This window comes from Kogia breviceps, chromosome 10 (genome assembly GCF_026419965.1).
Source record: "Kogia breviceps isolate mKogBre1 chromosome 10, mKogBre1 haplotype 1, whole genome shotgun sequence".
In the NCBI taxonomy this organism is placed as follows: Eukaryota; Metazoa; Chordata; class Mammalia; order Artiodactyla; family Physeteridae; genus Kogia; species Kogia breviceps.
Genome location: NC_081319.1, coordinates 5,014,128 through 5,023,092, shown reverse-complemented (window position 1 = coordinate 5,023,092; position 8,965 = coordinate 5,014,128).

Here is an 8,965-nt window from a genome sequence, read left to right as displayed (position 1 = left end):
GTGGCTTCCTGGAGAGCCACTTCCTGGATAAGAAGGTGAAACTCATCCGGAAGAAGGGCGACCACCTGGCTAACCTCCGCAGGCTGGCCGGCTCCCAGGTTGGGCTGGACGAGTATCTCTTTGAAAGGATCACCCTCCACAAGACTAGGAGCCTCTGGAGCCCAGCGGCCTTTGACGACCCCTCTGACAACCCCCTGGTGCCAGGGCTTCTGCTTGCCGCCACTAGGCGGCTTTTTAACCAGCTTGGAGCCCTCCCCCACACCGCAGACCAAATGGAAACAATAAAGCTTTTTGCAGGGGAAAAAAAAAAAAAAAAATGGTTGGAGTGCAGCAAATTCAAGTTTTGCTTTTGGGAATTTCCTGGAATTTTTTCTCCAAATATTTTCGGTTTGTGGATGGTTGAATCTGCAGATGCAGAACATGTGCATATGGAGGGCCGATTGTGTGTGTGTATATGTAAAATAAAAATACAGGGACTCCCCTGGTGGCGCAGTGGTTCAGAATCCGCCTGCCAATGCAGGGGACACGGGTTCGAGCCCCGGTCTGGGAAGATCGCAGATGCGGCGGAGCAACTAAGCCCGTGCGCCCCAACTACCGAGCCTGCGCTCTACAACCCGTGAGCCCCAACTACTACTGAAGCCTGCGTGCCTAGAGCCTGTGCTCCGCAACTAAGACAAGCCAGCACAACGAGAAGCCCTCGCACTGCAACGAAGAGCAGCCCCCGCTCAGCAACAACAAAAACCCAACACAGCCAAAAATAAATAAATTTATTTTTTTAAAAAACCATATAAGGTACGTATACCTATATACACACATTATATGTACTTTTATGGGTGAAGGGTGTCAGAAGGTTAAAAAAAACCATTTTTTAAAGAAAGGAACAGAAACATTATAAAACAAAATGTAGACTGTGACTCTCAACTGCCTAAGGACAGGAATCAGGCAAACATGAACCATTTCTTAAGTAAAACAAGGATGACTCAGAGGCCAAGAGCCGAATACAACCATTCCCAGGGAGCAGACCTGGTCCCTGATCAACGTACATTCCCTAGCACTGGAGCATGGGAAGTTGTACCCAGAAGAATTTCAGAATTGTGATGGACCTGTGACCGCTCCGTCTTCCCTTTTGAATGTGAGTGTATATTGTGGTGCTGCAGTTCCTGAGGATGAGAGTTGGGGGGTTATGGAAAGTGGGGGACAACATTCATTCTGCCCAAGAGAGGGAGCTTGGGGACGAGATAGGAGACTGTGGTGGCTAGTCTCCTAAGATGGCCCCGAAGGAATCATGCTGCCCGGTGTTCATGCCTTTGTGCAGTCCCTTCCCATGCTATATTTGGCCTGGTCCAGTGACCTATTTAACCAACAGAGGCAGCAGAGCGGTGCAGTGCCAACTAGGGGCCCATGAATTAAGGGGACCTGGCAGTTTCAGCTTTTGCAGTTTGAGGAACCCTGAGCTGCTATATAAGAAGTCTGGCTCCCTTGTACCAGAAGGACTGTGGGAGGGAAAGGCCTTCGGGAGATGGGGAGGCCCTGAAATGCCTTTGGAAAGAGACAGAGTTTCAGGCTTCCCAGTCCTGCTGAGGCCAGACTTCTAGCCATCCCCACCAAGCTGCTAGACATGAGAGCGCCATCTTGGATGTTCCAGTTGAGTCCCCAGTGGACTACCCCTATGTGACGTCAGGTGGAGCAGAACGGACCCCAGATGACCCCAGTCAACCCACAGAATCATGGGAGAAAATAAAATGGGGGCATTTTTAAGCCTCTAAATTGTGACGTAATTTGTTATGCAGCAATAACTAAAACCCAATCCAAAATTAAAGAACAAGCAAGCCCACTCAAGGTGTCCATGTAATCGGCTTCCTGAGGCAGAGAGCCAAGTGGAGGGCACTTCCCTGGCAGTCCAGAGGTTAAGACTCTGCACTTACAATGCAGGGGGTGCGGGTTTGATCCCTGGTCGGGGAACTAAGATCTCACATGCCTCATGGCGCGGCCAAAAAAACCCCCCAAAAACAGAGAGCAGAGTGGAGAAGGGTGGAGAGGGGATTTGGAAAAGAGAGAGAAGGTCAGAGTAAGATGAAAACAGGGCCAAGGACTACTCCCTGAGGAACCCCGACAATTCATAGTTAAGCCTTTGCAGGAGGTCGAGCCTGCAGAGGGGACAGAGAGCGGGCAGCCAGAGAGGCAGAGGAAGCTAGGTCTGTTCACTGTCAGGGAAGCCAAGAGCAGAAGGTGACGGGAGAGGGGATGGTCCACCCGATCTCACACCGCTCAGATGTCAAGTCAGAGGACGATGAAGGATCCACTGAGATTGCTGGCCTTCAGGAAAGCCATTTAAGTCCGCCTTGGGCTTAATCCTGCACTCCTTCCCTTAGTAGGTAGCACTAAATGAGGGGGTCTGTGAAACCAGAACTGGCAAAGGAGCTGGGGCTGTTCCCCAAAAGTGAAAATCCAAATGGCCGGTAACCCCATGAAAAGGTTCTCAAGCTCCTTAGTCATCAGGGAAACGTCAATTCAAACCACAATGAAATTCCATTTCACACCCGCCAGACTGGCTATAAATAAAAAGCCTAACAATACCAGGATCTGGCAAGGATGTTGAGCAAATGGAACTCTCAGGCGTTGTTGGTAGGAATGTAAGTTGGTACAACCATCTTGGCGACCGTTTGATATGAACTAGTGTGGCTGAGGATGTGCACAGTGTGTTGGGCCAGGTTCCCTGGGAAACACTCTGAGGAGGAGGTTTGCACGCAGGCGCTTTACTGCAGAGCGCTCTCAGGAACACCACCTGCAAGGGAATGGGCTAGACCTTCAGAACTGTCCTGAGTTGATGGTGGGGGGGGGCGGTCAGGCCCTTGTACCCCTGATTAGGCTACTCATTGGCTGGGGCTGCCCCCAAGCACGGGTCCTAAGTGTAGACAAGGCAGCCCCACTCATAAGACTCCGAACTCCCAATGCAGAGGGCCCAGGTTTGATCCCTGGTTGGGGAACTAGATCCCACACGCGGCAACTAAGAGGCCGCATGCTGCAGTGAAGGTCCCGTGTGCCGCAACTAAGACTCAGAGCAGCCAAAACAAACAGACAAATAAGTAAATATTTTTTTAATTAAAAAAAAAAAAAAGACAGTCCCAGCCGTTCAAGGGCAAGACTCCTGATGGCGGGTGCCTCGGTCCCGCGGGAGATCAGGTTGCACACTACAGCATTCACTACAGTTCCAATACCATCTGGATCTCCTGCTTCATAAGTTAACATCATCTGAGAACATCTCCAGGATTCTGATCTGTCTCTTTTTCTGGGGAAACGTACAGTTAGTGGAATTAGCTACAGCTCTCACAGTCCAGCTGGTATAGTCATTATCTCCCTCCTTACTACCTGTTCCAGAGCCCCTAACCATCAGCTCGCTCCTCTGCTGTTCAAGGTGGCGTACCTGGCCAGACGGCCCAGACCTTCATCCCTGAGACGTCTGACACCCTGGCCACCATGCTCGTCTTAGTTATGGCTGCTGCATCTGTCTATTTACCATCGAAATCGGTCAAAGAAGAACCGAGAAACACTCAAGAGGGTCACCTGGAGCGTCGAATGTATTTGTCTCTGCCCTGTTGTGTAACAGCAGCCCTGTCTCCTGCTGATGTCACAGTCAATTCACCTGCCAGGAGGGTGACTCCTCTTCTCCCTTGCCGGTCTCTTGGCACAAGGAGCCTGAAGCAACCAGGTAGCTGCTACAGCTGAAAGTTTAGTGGGATTCTTGTTTAGCCCGGTGGAAGCATCCCCCTGCTGGGAACCCAGACCTCAAGACCTACAGAGCCTAGAGCTGTGAGGATGGGAAGCCCAGATTCTCCCAGTGGCTCATTCGGAGTACGAGGAAAGGAGTAACTCTTACTTCTACCCGCTGATCCCTAGGTCTGCTTCTTCTATGTACTGTAGTCAGCACCCATTCACGGTTTTGGTTTAAGGTGAATCGTGGAAGAGGATGCTCCATCCACACAGAGTATCTTTTCACAAGTTGGTGCCTCAGTTGCATCTCTTCTTTCTAGCTAAAGTGTTTCCTTTTCAGACCTCTCAAACATTTTTAATATAATTCTTTTTTTAAAATAAATTTATTTATTTTTGGCTGCGTTGGGTCTTTGTCTCTGAGCGCGGGCTTTCTCTAGCTGCCGCGAGCGGGGGCTACTCTTCATTGTGGTGCGCGGCCTTCTCACTGCGGTGGCTTCTCTTGTTGCGGAGCACGGGCTCCAGGCCCGCGGGCTTCCGTAGTTGTGGTTCACGGGCTCTAGAGCGCAGGCTCAGTAGTTGTGACGCACGGGCTTCGCTGCTCCGCGGCATGTGGGATCTTCCCGGGCCAGGGCTCGAACCTGTGTCCCCTGCATTGGCAGGTGGATTCTCAACCACTGTGCCACCAGGGAAGCCCAACAATTCTTTAATACACAAACTTCACAACAGCATCCACAGAACGGGGAGGGGAGGGGGTTATGAATAGGAAGGGCAGGTTTTCAGGTTCCTGACTGCTTCCCTCACCCCTATTGCCTGTGAGAACATGGTCTTCACAGCGGACAAGTCAGTTCGGCCAGAGGCCAGGGGCCACACAGCGCACTCTAAGGTGGCCTGAGTGCAGCCGGTGCCTCCAAAATAATATCGTCACCACCTCTGGGGAAAGCCAGATCCAGTTAGGAGACAAGAGGAAAGTGGTTGTTACTGAGAGGAACCTTATCATTCCTCGGTATTCTGCTGATCATGCCTTTGGGGCAAAGAATAGAGTTGTCTAGAGACGGCTGGGTTGAAAAGAGGTAAAATCCTCCCGGGAGAAGAAGAGAAATTGAATGTGAGCCTACCTTCTACCAGGATGTCTTGCGTGTGACTCTAGAAAGCTAGCATCTTGATCTGCTCAGCTGTTTGGAAGGGAAAGGAATGACAGAGCCTTTGGCCCAGCAGGGCTGGAAGTCTTGCCAGGTATTGACCAAGAAAGCCTCCAGGCAGGCCAGGGAGGTCTGTGGGAAGTAGCTTTTGGCCAATGGTCCTCAAGGGAGCCTGGTGGTACATTAGCTTTCAGGAAGAATTTATTGCATGTGTGGAAGAGAGAAAGGGTTCAAGTCAGAGAGTATTAAGAACTAAAGTACCTCCTTCTTACAGGTCCGTGGGGTAGAAATGAGATAATACTTCTGGGTTGGGGAGAGACCCCAAACCTGTTATCTTTTGGGGGCCCAGTTTGACTGGCTTGGATGTACGTTTTAGCCCCAGATTTCTCATAAGTCCAAAGCCTCCGCCAAATCAGCAGTTCCTGGGCAATGTGGTGTGTAAGTCCAGTGGGTCCCATGGTCACACGTCTACTGCTGCACCTTCTTTGCTGTAAAGTGAGTCCCTCGGTCCACTGTGATGTTTTCTGAGACCAAATGGCAGTGGATCAAACACTCCGCAAATCTTTAGATTGGCCGAGGATGTGTAACCGGGAAAGGTAACCCCATACCCCAAATATGTGTCAGTCCCACCCAAGACAAATTGCTTCTTGGTAGACGTCCAATGTAATCAACACGCTACCAAGTGACTGGTGGGTTCCTTGAAGGGTGGTGCCATGTTGGCAGCTCCATGTTAATCTTTGTTGCTGGAAAAGTGGACATTCAGCAGTGGAAGTAGCCAGATCATTCTTAGTGAATGCAGAGCTTCTACCCCTGCCACATAACCTCCATTCGTGCGGCTACTGTGCCCAAACTGGGGTGACCAGTGACAGAAGCTGACTGCTGACCTAGCTGAATCACTCTTTCTGCTTGGTCGATTAGCACCTCTTCGATGATGAATGCTTTCCATGGACACCAACATGTGGTGCGAAAGACCTTCACACTTTGTGTCCATCCCTGTGGGTTCACACACGTCCCTCTTTCCCAGGCCTCTTTGTCCCCAATCTCCTAATACTTATCCTTCCTTCTTTCCCCACTGCCCATGAGGTCTGTATTTATCCTTACCTCAGGCCACTTCTCTTGTCCGCAGAGTGGATGCCCACACACGCTGCCCAAAGCCCTGCTCATTGGGAAGATTCCACCTTATTTATTGTCTTTCAGGGTCACTTCGGAATGAGGCTGCAGTGTGGCCATCCTCCATTTTCAGCTTCTACCCACATACCAAACAGATCCATCTGTGGATCAAGCTTGGCCCTTTCCCTCCTTATCAGGCGGCCACGGGGGTCCCATGCAGCCACAGGGGTGAGATGAAGGGGATGTGTTGGTGCAGTGCTGGTGGATGACGTGGGGGTCTCGGCCACCTGCCTGTGCAGCTTACCCGCGCCCTCTGCCCTACTTGTGCCCCATCCGAGATGTGCCACCTGACTTCAGATTGTCACGCCCACCTGACCTCGTGACGTGCTAGGTCTGACAGATCCCAGCTTGTGAGGGGCTGTTTGGGCTGCAGGGTCACTTCACGTTCCACGGTCAGGTGCTCCGTCTCTGCCAGGGCCCACCCCAGGAGGACTTTCTCAAATGGTGATAATTCCCTGCTGCAGAGTGAATGGCCTTGCTCCAGAACTCTAGGGACCTGGGCTGTGATGTTCCCATCAGGGCTTGCCATAAAAATGTGGCAACTTTTCCCTCTAACACCACAGGTTCTCCCAGGTTCTATGGCCCAAGAGGCAGAGCTGCTTGCAGGACAGCCTGGCTCTTCTGCAGAGCTCTTTTCTGCCCGGGACCTGCTCAAAGATGGCAGCCTTCCACGTCACTCGGAAAATAGGTTGGATCAAAATTTCCAAGTATCAGGACTTCCCCGGTGGTGCAGTGGTTTAGAATCCGCCTGCCAGTGCAGAGGATGCGGGTTCAATCCCTGGTCTGGGAAGATCCCACATGCTGCAGAACTACTAGGCCTGTGTGCTACCACTACTGAGCCCACACACCTAGAGCCTGTGGTCTGCAACAAGAGAAGCCACAGCAATGAGAAGCCCGCGCACTGCAACAAAACCCAATGCAGACAAAAATAAAATAAAATAAAATAAAATAATTCCCAAGTTATCAGTTACACCGACCCCAGCCTGCAGAGGTCTACCAGCACGCTGTGCTTCCTCCTGGATGGTGGGAGGTACAGGATGCAATCAGATGTCCTTTACTTTGGAGAAGCTGTCCCAGCATGCTCCAGATCACTGAACCCCCCAAACTATTGATGTGATGAGCCCCTGAAACTTAGAAGTGTTAACTGACCATCTTCTAGAGTCCTTGAATTCTTGTACGGTTTCGCTACTACCCTCTGGAACCACGTCTCGTTCTTCGAGTCCTCTTCACACTATTTCACCAAGAGAGTGGAACAATGTGCTGTTCTGCAGAATGTCCAGGTGGTCCAGTCCCTTCTGACTATATTAGGACAGAGGGCAGGAGAGTTAACATAGGCTGAGCTGCAGAGTAAGTGTGTACTGTTGTCTGCCCCACATAAAAGTGAACAGTTTCTGGTCCTTTTTCCTGTTAGGGATGTAAAAGAATGTAGGAGCCAGATCAATGGTTGGATACCATGAACTTGGAGCTATGTTAATGTTTAGCAAGGCTACCGCATCCAACACAGCAACTGCAGTTGGGGCTACTATGTGGTTGGGTTTGCAGGAGTTCAGTGTCATCCTCCAGGAACAACCTGGTTTGTGCCTGGGTCAGATTCATGAATTAAAAGAGGGACAGATGGTGACCACTACCCCTGAGTCCTTTGGCTCTTACATAGAGATCTCGGAAGAAAGTATTCTTAGACCCATTCGGCAGATGAGGAACCTGAACCTCAAAGAGTTAAAAAAAATAGTTTACTTATTATAAAACTTTCTGCTCTGTCAAACAAAAGCATTTGCACTTAACCACTAAGCTACCCAATCAACAGCTGTAAATAGAGTTCATTTAGGAAAGTGAAAAACAAGATCTCACTGAATTGCTACATGTTCAAACACATCCATCATGCTTTTTGTTCGTTTTCCTAACAAGTCAAATTTTGGAATCAGAGGGGGCAAATTCTACCTAATTTCTTAAGAGTAGAAAATCAAACTCAGTTGAGAAAGTTTTGTTAGCTTTTATTCCTGGCAGCTTTTGGATGAGCTTTATTTCCTAAGCTGTATGCCAGGATGTTTCCCTCATTTGATTTTTCCAGGGCATGATGGAAAGAAAAAAAAAAGAAAAAGAAAAAGAGTTGCCACCCCAAATTAAAATATTCCCTTCCATGAGGAACAATGCAGCATGAGGCTGCCTAGAGCCGACAGTGACTCTTGTGCAAATGATGAAGCAGCCCCAAGGTACCACTACCCTCTGTGTCTTCATAGGCGAGTCATCTCATGGGTCTCAGTCTCCTCATCTGTACAATGGGAATAGTAATAGTCTCTAGCTCATAGGATTGCTGTGTCTTGTTCATCTTTTTTTTTTTTTTTTTTTTTTTTTTTTTTCAGTACGTGGGCCTCTCACTGTTGTGGCCTCTCCTGTTGCGGAGCACAGGCTCCGGACGCACAGGTTCAGCGGCCATGGCTCACGGGCCCAGCCGCTCCGCGGCATGTGGGATCTTCCCGGACCGGGGCACGAACCCATGTGCCCTGCATCGGCAGGCGGACTCTCAACCACTGCGCCACCAGGGAAGCCCCTCTTGTTCATCTTTGAGTCCCTAAAATACCTGGCACAAAATAGCATTCAATGAATATATGCTGAATGAATTAATGAATTTTAAAGATTAATTGAAATGGCACATTTGCACAGCACACAGCAAACATTAGATTCTACGCTGGCAGTTTGAAAATGTATATTAAAACCATGAAAAACACACAGGTCTTTTGATCCAATGATTCCACTTATGGATTTGGAAATAATTCTAATAATTTTAATAATTAAGATAATGAATTCATAATGATGACAATCTTAATTAATCAGATAATTAATAATTAAGGATGCACCAAAGATTTAGCGACAAGAATGCTCCCGGAAAAACCACCTAAATGTTCATAGTTTTTTGGTGAGGCATCTAGACGTGTGACACATAGAAA